This window comes from Trachypithecus francoisi, unplaced genomic scaffold, assembly GCF_009764315.1.
Source record: "Trachypithecus francoisi isolate TF-2019V2 unplaced genomic scaffold, Tfra_2.0 Lachesis_group2, whole genome shotgun sequence".
Lineage (NCBI taxonomy): Eukaryota > Metazoa > Chordata > Mammalia > Primates > Cercopithecidae > Trachypithecus > Trachypithecus francoisi.
Genome location: NW_022681465.1, coordinates 10,304,017 through 10,312,608, shown reverse-complemented (window position 1 = coordinate 10,312,608; position 8,592 = coordinate 10,304,017). Strand labels below are relative to the sequence as shown.

General features: G+C 48.7%; 1 long non-coding RNA gene across 1 annotated transcript; it reads left to right on the top strand.

The window, feature by feature from the left end:
- The first annotated feature begins 1,116 nt into the window (after positions 1-1,116).
- LOC117064391 lies at positions 1,117-8,342 on the top strand. Its single transcript, XR_004429432.1, has 4 exons — positions 1,117-1,357; positions 1,456-2,746; positions 6,561-6,600; positions 7,777-8,342. It is a non-coding gene; the product is annotated as an uncharacterized LOC117064391 (long non-coding RNA).
- Positions 8,343-8,592: the final 250 nt, after the last annotated feature.

Here is an 8,592-nt window from a genome sequence, read left to right as displayed (position 1 = left end):
AGTCCTACTAGCAAGCTGCCATATCCAAAGGTAGTCTTAGGACTCCCTTCACAAGGGTCTGTTTGCACCATGCTGGAAGTTGAGTTTGCACAGCACTGTATATAGTGCCTAGAGAACCTGCATTACTCAAATGAAAGAACTGAGGGGGCCAGGCTAAGAGGGGGTCTTGGTGGCAGCCAGGGGTTGCAGCCCTCCTGGGTACTCATGTTGCTGTGTACCTGGGTGGAATATGGGATGGATGGCCCGTGCCCTGGGCATGGCAGCGAGCCCGCGGCCCTCAGGCCTGGCACCTGCAGGCATGAGCTGTAGCCCCAGTCCAGTGTGAGGTAGAGGCAGAGCCAAAGGGAAGTGTTCTTGGTCACTGGGGGCTGGAACTGGTGACAGATATGCTCTTCCCACACATCCTAATGAAAACAGCTGCGACAATATTTCATGCCTGGTGCTGGGCGTGTAAGGCAACACACAGCTCGGAAGTGCTCAGAAGTGTGACTGTGAAAGTGGCTTTCCGCTTGCTGTGCACTGAATGGTGTCCCCCCAAATTCATACGCTGGAGCCCTAACCCCCAGTGTGACGGTTTTTGGAGACAGGACCTTTACGGAGGGAATGGGTGTTAAACGAGGCTATTCGGGTGGGCCCTAATCCACAAGGACTGGGGTCCTTATATGGAGAGGAAGAGACCGCAGGCATGCTGGTGCACAGAGGAAAGGCCGAGGGTGGGCGCAGCAGGAAGATGGCCACCTGCAGCCAGGGAGAGAGGCCTCCAGAGAAACCAGCCTGACGCACCTTGGACATCCAGTCTCCAGGACGGTGAAAAAGTCACATGTGTGCTATAAACCTCCCAGTATGTGGCACTTTCTTAGGCAGCTTTAGCAAACGAATAGAACTTGGAGATGGACACAGACTGCTCCCAGGTGTTCACCTGGCCGTGTAGCCCTCATCTTTGCTCCCGCTCTCGTTTCCGAGGAGCCTGTGGAGCTGGCTGTGCAGTCGTGTAGGCAGTAGTGCTTTGCAGGCTACAACATCTCCCCCGTGGGCCTTCTGGGTGCACACAGAGGAGGAGCCTCTTGGAGCAGAGTCATGGGCAAAGCTCTCCTGGCTCCACTTTGGCCTCCCATCAGGGGTGAATAAGGCGGAAGCTGAGGGGACAGTCACAGCCAGGACAGGAATGTCACCCCTAGCTGGCAAACAGCGCTCTGAACAGTCTGGCCTGGGATCCTCTGCCCTGCCCACTACTTCAGGAGGCCAGTGTGCTCACTGCCATCCCACAGCCTGGGGACCCTGGACTCCAAACCTGCGAGTGCTGGAGCGGGCAGCTGGAGCAGGCAGCTGGAGACCACCTGGACACTTTAAAACACAGGTGCCTTACAGCATATGTAACAAACCTGCACCTTATGCACATACACCCTAGAACCTAAAGTATAATAAAAACAAACAAACAAACAAATAAAAACACAGGTGCTCGGCGGGAACAAATCTCTGCTGGGGTGAGTGGGGAGAAGGATGGGGGACCCTGGGTCCCAGGCCCTCTGCGATTTTCTGATGGACTTCCTTCCTTGGGAGCACTGGCTCAGGGAGCTCCTGGCCTCTCCTCCTCTACCACTTCCTCTGCCAACCGCCTCCACCTGCTCCCGGCCTGATGTCCGCAAGGTCATGGGTGCAGTAGTCCACGTCCAGGCTCACTGCAGAGGCAGCCCTCTTCAGACAGGAGGCAGAAGAGAGGGCCCCAGCAGGTTAGCTTTTACTTTAAAATTATTATGTAATTATGTATATTATTATTGTCATCAACATCTTTTTATTCTGCAAATACTAATTTCATGTCCAGTATGGGCAGGCTCTGTGCAAGGTAAATTACTTAGTTTTGTTAATGAAGTCAAACCAAGTCATGTTGTCTATAAAAAGACAACTATTTTAAAATATGGCATAAATGACATTATATAGTTAAGATAGTATAAAGACACGACTTGGAACAAGCAAACGTGGGAACAAGGCAAGGAGAACATTTAGCTTCCTTTCAGAGTGCTCACACTAATTGCTGATGAAACATTTCTGCACTCGGCAGAGAATCAGTCCATAGCCCCCCTCTGATTTAAATGTGACCCAGCTTGGACTCTGAGAGCAAATGTCCCAGCGCCCCTGGGAAGAAGTGATGCAATTCTCTCTTTGTGCTCTGTTTATCATTTCTGAGAAGCAATGACGCACCTGCCTCTTGCAGTTTGGTCTAATCACTTGTCTGATCTTCCCCAGGGAGATGCAGCTCTGTTCTCCCTTGGCCTCCAGAGAGTGGGGGTCACAGACTCTCCTGGAGGAGTGGGGCTGGACATCTGGGCAGGGGGATTGGAGACCCCTCGAAGCTGATCTGTATTGCAGGGTGTGGAGTAGGTCTGGGGGTTCCTGCGCCTCTCATCTTTAAAAACCAGCAATAAGGTAGTTTACTGTGAGCCAGACCCATCGTTCTCTTTCCGCCCTGGAGCCATCGATGAGTCTTCCCCTCAGGGCTGGAAGGGGGGGTCCCCTTTCTTTGACTCCCCTTGTAGTTCCTCTGATGCTGAAGAGTAGGGCTTGCAGGGACTCTGCCTCCTGCAGGGAGCAGCCACTGTTTCCAGGGACCCTCCCAGAAGAGGAGCTAATTTCACACTTTGGGACTCCGTAGAAGCCGGCTTCCTGGCAGTTTGAAGCGTGCTTCTCACACATCTTCCACCAGCTTGTTCGTCTGCCTATATCTGAGGATCCTTTAACAAAATTAAGGGTAAGAAACTTAAAATTCGCTCTGTGCTTGCTAAGTGCCAGACACAGTATTTGACACGATACAGATTTTCATTGACTTGGGTGGGTGACTTCACCTCTCCGTGCCTTAGTGTCCTTACCTGTACTGATAAATCTAATGGTACTAGCACTTAACCAGAGGGGTATTGTGAAGAAAGACTGATGTAACACACATAAAAGACTCAGAACAAATCCTAGGACAGGCAGCATTCAATAAATGTGAGGAGATATTTCATCCTCCTCCTCCCCATCAAGGTAGATATTTAGCCCATTTTACAGATGAAAAAGTGGAGGCCCAGGCAATGGAGTCATCCTCACAAGGACCTCCTGATGAAAGTGGTACAACCGCAATTCAACCCAGCCCAGAGTCCTCCTGGACCTCACACCACCACAGCATCTCTCCTCTCGGGACCCACAAGAACGTCTGAAACCTGGAAAGTAATTACTACCTCCCTGTGTTATCATTGACTTCCAAATTCTTCCACATAAGACAGTGGCTTTCAAATTTGTTTGGTTTGGTTTGTTTTTCTGAGACAGGATCTCTCTCACTCTGTTGCCCAGGCTGGGGTGCAGCAGCATAATCATAGCTCACTGCAGCCTCAACCTCCTGGGCTCAAGTGATCCTCCCACCTCAGCCTCCCAAGTAGCTGGGACTATAGGTGCATGCCACCACACTTGGCTAATTTTTGCAATCACGGCACCATCATCGTGTGTTTTGAATCTACCATGGAAAGGCAGAGATATGTGGTTCTGTTAGAACTATGAGTGAATAAAGGTGTGTTGTCTTAAGCCACCCAGTTTGTGGCACTCAGTTATAGCAGCCCCAGGAGACCAACACACTCTGAAATCAAAGCTTAGTGTAATTTTTAAAAATTGTACTATTTGTAGCCCAGTTCTGGGCCACGTGCTCTTGGAAAGCAATAGGCCTGATCTGATGCTTCCAGCGGGAGGAGACCCTCCCCTCACCCATCCAGAGAGATCACCCTGGGGCCGGGCTGCTGGGCGACGTCCAGAACAGAGAAACTCTCTGCCCAGGAAGAAGAGGGGTCTTTATTTCTGAGATGGAGTCTGCCGAGTGGCTGGAACCACAGGCATGCACCACAGTGCCTGGCTAATTTTTGTATTTTTAGTGGAGATGGGGTTTCACCATGTTGGCCAGGCTGGTCTTGAACTCCTGACCTCAGGTGATCCACCCGCTTCAGCCTCCCAAAGTGCTGGGATTATAGGCATGTGCCACTGCACCTGGCCAAATAGGGTTTGTCCGGCTGCCAGCACAGGTCCAGCTGCCCTTGAAAGATGGTGTGGCCCGCCCTCTGCTGTGGTCCCCACCTGAGCCATGATGGGGAGAGGGAGGCCTGGAAGATAAAGACCATGAAGGCAGATGCAGGCATCTCAATTCCTGAGGCTGCTCCTGGGACCCAGCCCAAGTGAGTGGATGCCTGTTTGTCAGCCCAGCCACACATGTAGACCAGAATCAGCCAGCTCCCATCAACCTTCACTTAAAGCATTCAGACATACAACAATTCGTGCATCTGATGGCTTCTGGAATCACATTTGACAAGGGAAAGCTGTTGTAAACACATCAGCTGCTAATCAGACCACCTCGAGGAACACTAGGATGAGTGGTTTTTGTTTGTTTGTTTATTTGTTTGTTTTTTTGAGACAGAGTCTTGCTCTGTCTCCCAGGCCGGAAGTGCAGTGGTGCGATCTCGACTCACTGCAACCTCACCCCCTGGGTTCAAGCGATTCTCATGCCTCAGCCTCCCGAGTAGCTGGGATTACAGGTGCCTGCCACTATGCCCTGCTAATTTTTAAATTTTTGTATTTTAAGTAGAGATGGGGTTTCACTATGTTGGCCAGGCTGGTCTCAAATTTCTGACCTCAGGTGATCTGCCTGTCTCAGCCTCCCAAAGTGCTAGGATTACAGGCATGAGCCACCATGCCCAGCCAGATGAGTGTTCTTTACAGAGCAGAGGTATTTTTAAACATGAAGCATCACTCCATGGAGGCGTATGCTGGGGCTGCAGTAACAAAGTGTCACGAGCAGAGGGGCTTAAACCACAGAAGTGCCTCGCCTCAGAGCTCTGCAGGCTGGAAGTGCAAGAGGAAGATGTCCACAGGGTTAATTCCTACTGAGGCTGTGAGAGCAAATCTGCCAGGCCTCTCCTCTAACTTCTGGTGTTGGCAGGCAAAACCTGGGGTTCCTTGATTTGTAGAGGCATCACCCTGATCTTTGCCTTCATCTTCACATGGCCTGTTTGTTTGTTTGTTTGTTTTGAGATGGAGTCTCGCTCTGCTACCCAGGCTACAGTGCAGTGGCACGATCCCTGCTCACTGCAACCTCCTCCTCCCAGGTTCAAGCGATTCTCCTTCCTCGGCCTCCTGAGTGGCTGGGATTAGAGGCATGCACCACCATACCTGGCTAATTTTTTTTGTATTTTTGTCAGAGATGGAGTTTCACCATGTTGGCCAGGCTGGTCTTGAACACCTGGCCTCAAGTGATCTGCCCACCTCGGCCTCCCAAAGTGTTAGGATTACAGGGATGAGCCACCATGCCAGGCCAGTTTGGAAGTTTTTGAAAAGCTAAACATACACACACACACACACACTATTGTGATGCTCCCAATTCACCCCAAACATACACTAAACAGAAATGTGTGCATGTCCACCAAAAGACTTGCAAGAATTTAGAGAGTGGCACTGCTGGTGATTGCTAAAAACTGAAAACATTTCTAACCTCCATCCTCCAAGGGGAAAATGGGTGAATAAGTAGAGGTGTGTTCAAATGGTGGGATTCTACTCAGCACTCGAAAAGAGCAAACTGCAGCCTCACGTGGCAATGTGGATGGGCTTAATGAGCATCATGCTGAGAGAAAATCAGGCACCAAAAAGAATAGACAATTTTGTTCCATTGACAGGCAGTTCAAAAATAGGCAAAAGGTGTCAGGAGTCAGAACAGTGCTTACCTTTGGGAGTGGGCAGCAACTTGAGGGGCTGTGGGATTGACGGGGCAGTTTCTCTGCTGCTTCTAACATTCCGTTCCTCAATCCGGGTGCTAGTTAGAAAAGTGTGTTCTGTTTGTGAGAATTTACTGAGCTGAGGTTATGATACATAACATGATATGATGCATAATATGATATAGAATAGAACATGAGATAACATTTCTCAACTCTTGCTTCTTTTTGCTTGTAAAATGAAATAATAAGAATTCTCACCCTAGCCAGGCATGGTGGCTCACACCTGTAATCTCAGCACTTTGAGAGGCTGAGGCAGGTGGATCACCTGAGATCAGGAGTTTGAGACCAGCCTAGTCAACATGGTGAAACCCTGTCTCTACTAAAAATTTTTTAAAAATACAAAAACTTAGCCAGGCATGATGGCACACTCCTGCAGTCCCAGCTACTTTGGAGGCTGAAACAGGAGAATGACTCGAACCCAGGAGGCGGAGGTTGCAGTGAGCCGAGATCGCGCCACTGCACTCCAGCTTGGGTGTCAGAGTGAAGAGTGAGATTCCATCTCAAAAAAAAAAAAAAAAAAATTCACCAGGTGTGCTGTCACGTGCCTGTAATCCCAGCTATTCAGGAGGCTGAGGCAGGAGAATTGCTTGAACCCAGGAGGCAGAAGTTGCAGTGAACCAAGATCATGCCAGTGTACTCCAGCCTGGGTGACAAGAACAAAACTACATCTCAAAAAAAAAAAAAAAAGAGTACTCATCCTGATAGAGTCAATGTGAGAAATAATAAAATTTCCTGGAACATAGTAACTGCTCAATAAATGACAGCATTTTTTTTTTCTAGGCAGAATGAATCTTTGGTGATGAAAGTGAGAATCTGGGAGGTAATGATGGCAGCCTGTGGTGGGAGCCTCTGGGGTGCTACTGAGAGATGGTGCTGGGCGGTGTCATGGGCGCAGGCTCACTTTCTAATAATTCTTCCAGCTGGGTACCTGATTTGTGGGCTTTTCTGTGGGCATGTCATACTTCAACACAAAAATAACTTACCAAAAATGCAAATAAAAGTATCAATTTCACAGATTATGAGGATTAAAGACATAAGAAACCTAAAGCACTTAGCATTGTGCCTCCCATGGTTTAAGAGCTTGGTGCCTGTCTGCTGTTGTAGCTGCACAATCCCTTATCCAGAAAGCTGTGGGTTTTTGGCATTCGAGTTTGGGGAGCTGTAGGCTGGTAATACAGGGCATATCCTGAATATTACTTACCACCTGCTGCTGGGTCTGACCCGCAGATCCTGGCCAAATGACAGATGAACACATGCACTCAGACACAGGTATCCAGTGAAAGAGTGGGCTAGGCGACTGGACCACTCACAGACACCGAGGAGGGTACTGTAAAGAGTCAGCATCTGTGGCCCTGACAAGCTGGTGCTTCGGGCATTTATTTAGTACAGATTTAATGACAAAGGCCTCGAGTCAACACACTTGTGGGTAATTAACATGGTTGCTCCCCTAGAGAGAGCAGTCCTGCGCACAGATGATTAAAGGCCAGATTCCAAGGCCTAAGTAAATTAACTTATCTAGATCAGTTTCTTTACATCCCCTTGTTATCTAACCTAAGCTTTCAGGTACCAGAAAAGAGAATCTGGCTGCCTTCAGCCCAAATCCTTTTCCGAAGCTTTTATAAAACCTCCTGGCTTTCCAGGAAGGTTTGCATCTTTCTACAATTTTTCCCACCACCCTGACCAATCTCCTACAACCCCCCACATGTCTGGACAGTGCCCCCAGAAAACACAGTATCACTATTCTCACCAATGGATAAAGAAAGTCTATAAATAGTCCCAAGTCCATTCAAATCAATTTTATCCCTAAATGGGTTTTGTCTCCAAATTTACACACAAAAAATGTTCCCAGAGCATTTTGGATTTCAGAATTGTGGGTAAGGGATTGGGCACCCATATTTTCATCATCATGATATGTATGATGTCATGTGTTTTCTGCAACTGGAAATTGGATGATTTGTGTATGGTCCAGTTTTGTATGACATTTCCCATTCTACAGAGATGTGAAAACTGGAAGAGAAACGGGCAGTACCTCCAGGATTTGCCTAAACAGATGCTGTGGTTTCCATCAAACCACAGGCCACCCCAGCATCTCAGTGGCTTCTACAGGTTGTCCTGAGAGAGCCACAAGGCCAGGGCCCTTGAGGGATTCCCAGACTCCAGCTGCTCCTCCAGGCACCAGTTCCACCCTCCACCTTTCTGTGCCCGTCCCAGACCCAGGCAGCCCAGGTGAGAAGCTATGGGTAGGAGGTTTCCCAGTGGGTAGGGGTGCCAGACTTAGCAGCTAGAAATATAGAATGCTGGGTTAAATGCAAATTTCAGATCAATGATAATTTTTTTGTGTAAGTGTATCCCATGCAGCATTTGAAATACAATTTAATCAAATTTAACTAGATGACCCGCATGTTGTACGAAACTCCCTAGGGGTGTGTCTCCAGGATAGAGCACCAGTGGAGAATGGCAGCCCACACTGTTATGGGATGAAGTATGTCCCCCAAAATCAACATGTTGCCGCCCTAACCCCCAGAACCCCGGAATAAAACTGTATTTGGAGTTAAGGTCTTTAAAGAGTAATTATGTTCTAATGAGATATTTAGGGCAGACTGTAATCCAATAGGACTGGTATCCTTCCAAGAAGAGGAAGGGGCATCAGAGGAGAGGCCATGTGAGGATACCATGGGAAGGTGGCCAAGGAGAGGGGCCTCAGGAGAAACCAGCCCTGCTGACACCCTGAGCTCCTTGTACTTCCAGCCTCCTAGACTGTGAGAAAATATACTTGTGTTATTTAAGCCCCTCAGTCTGTGGTTCTTTGCTG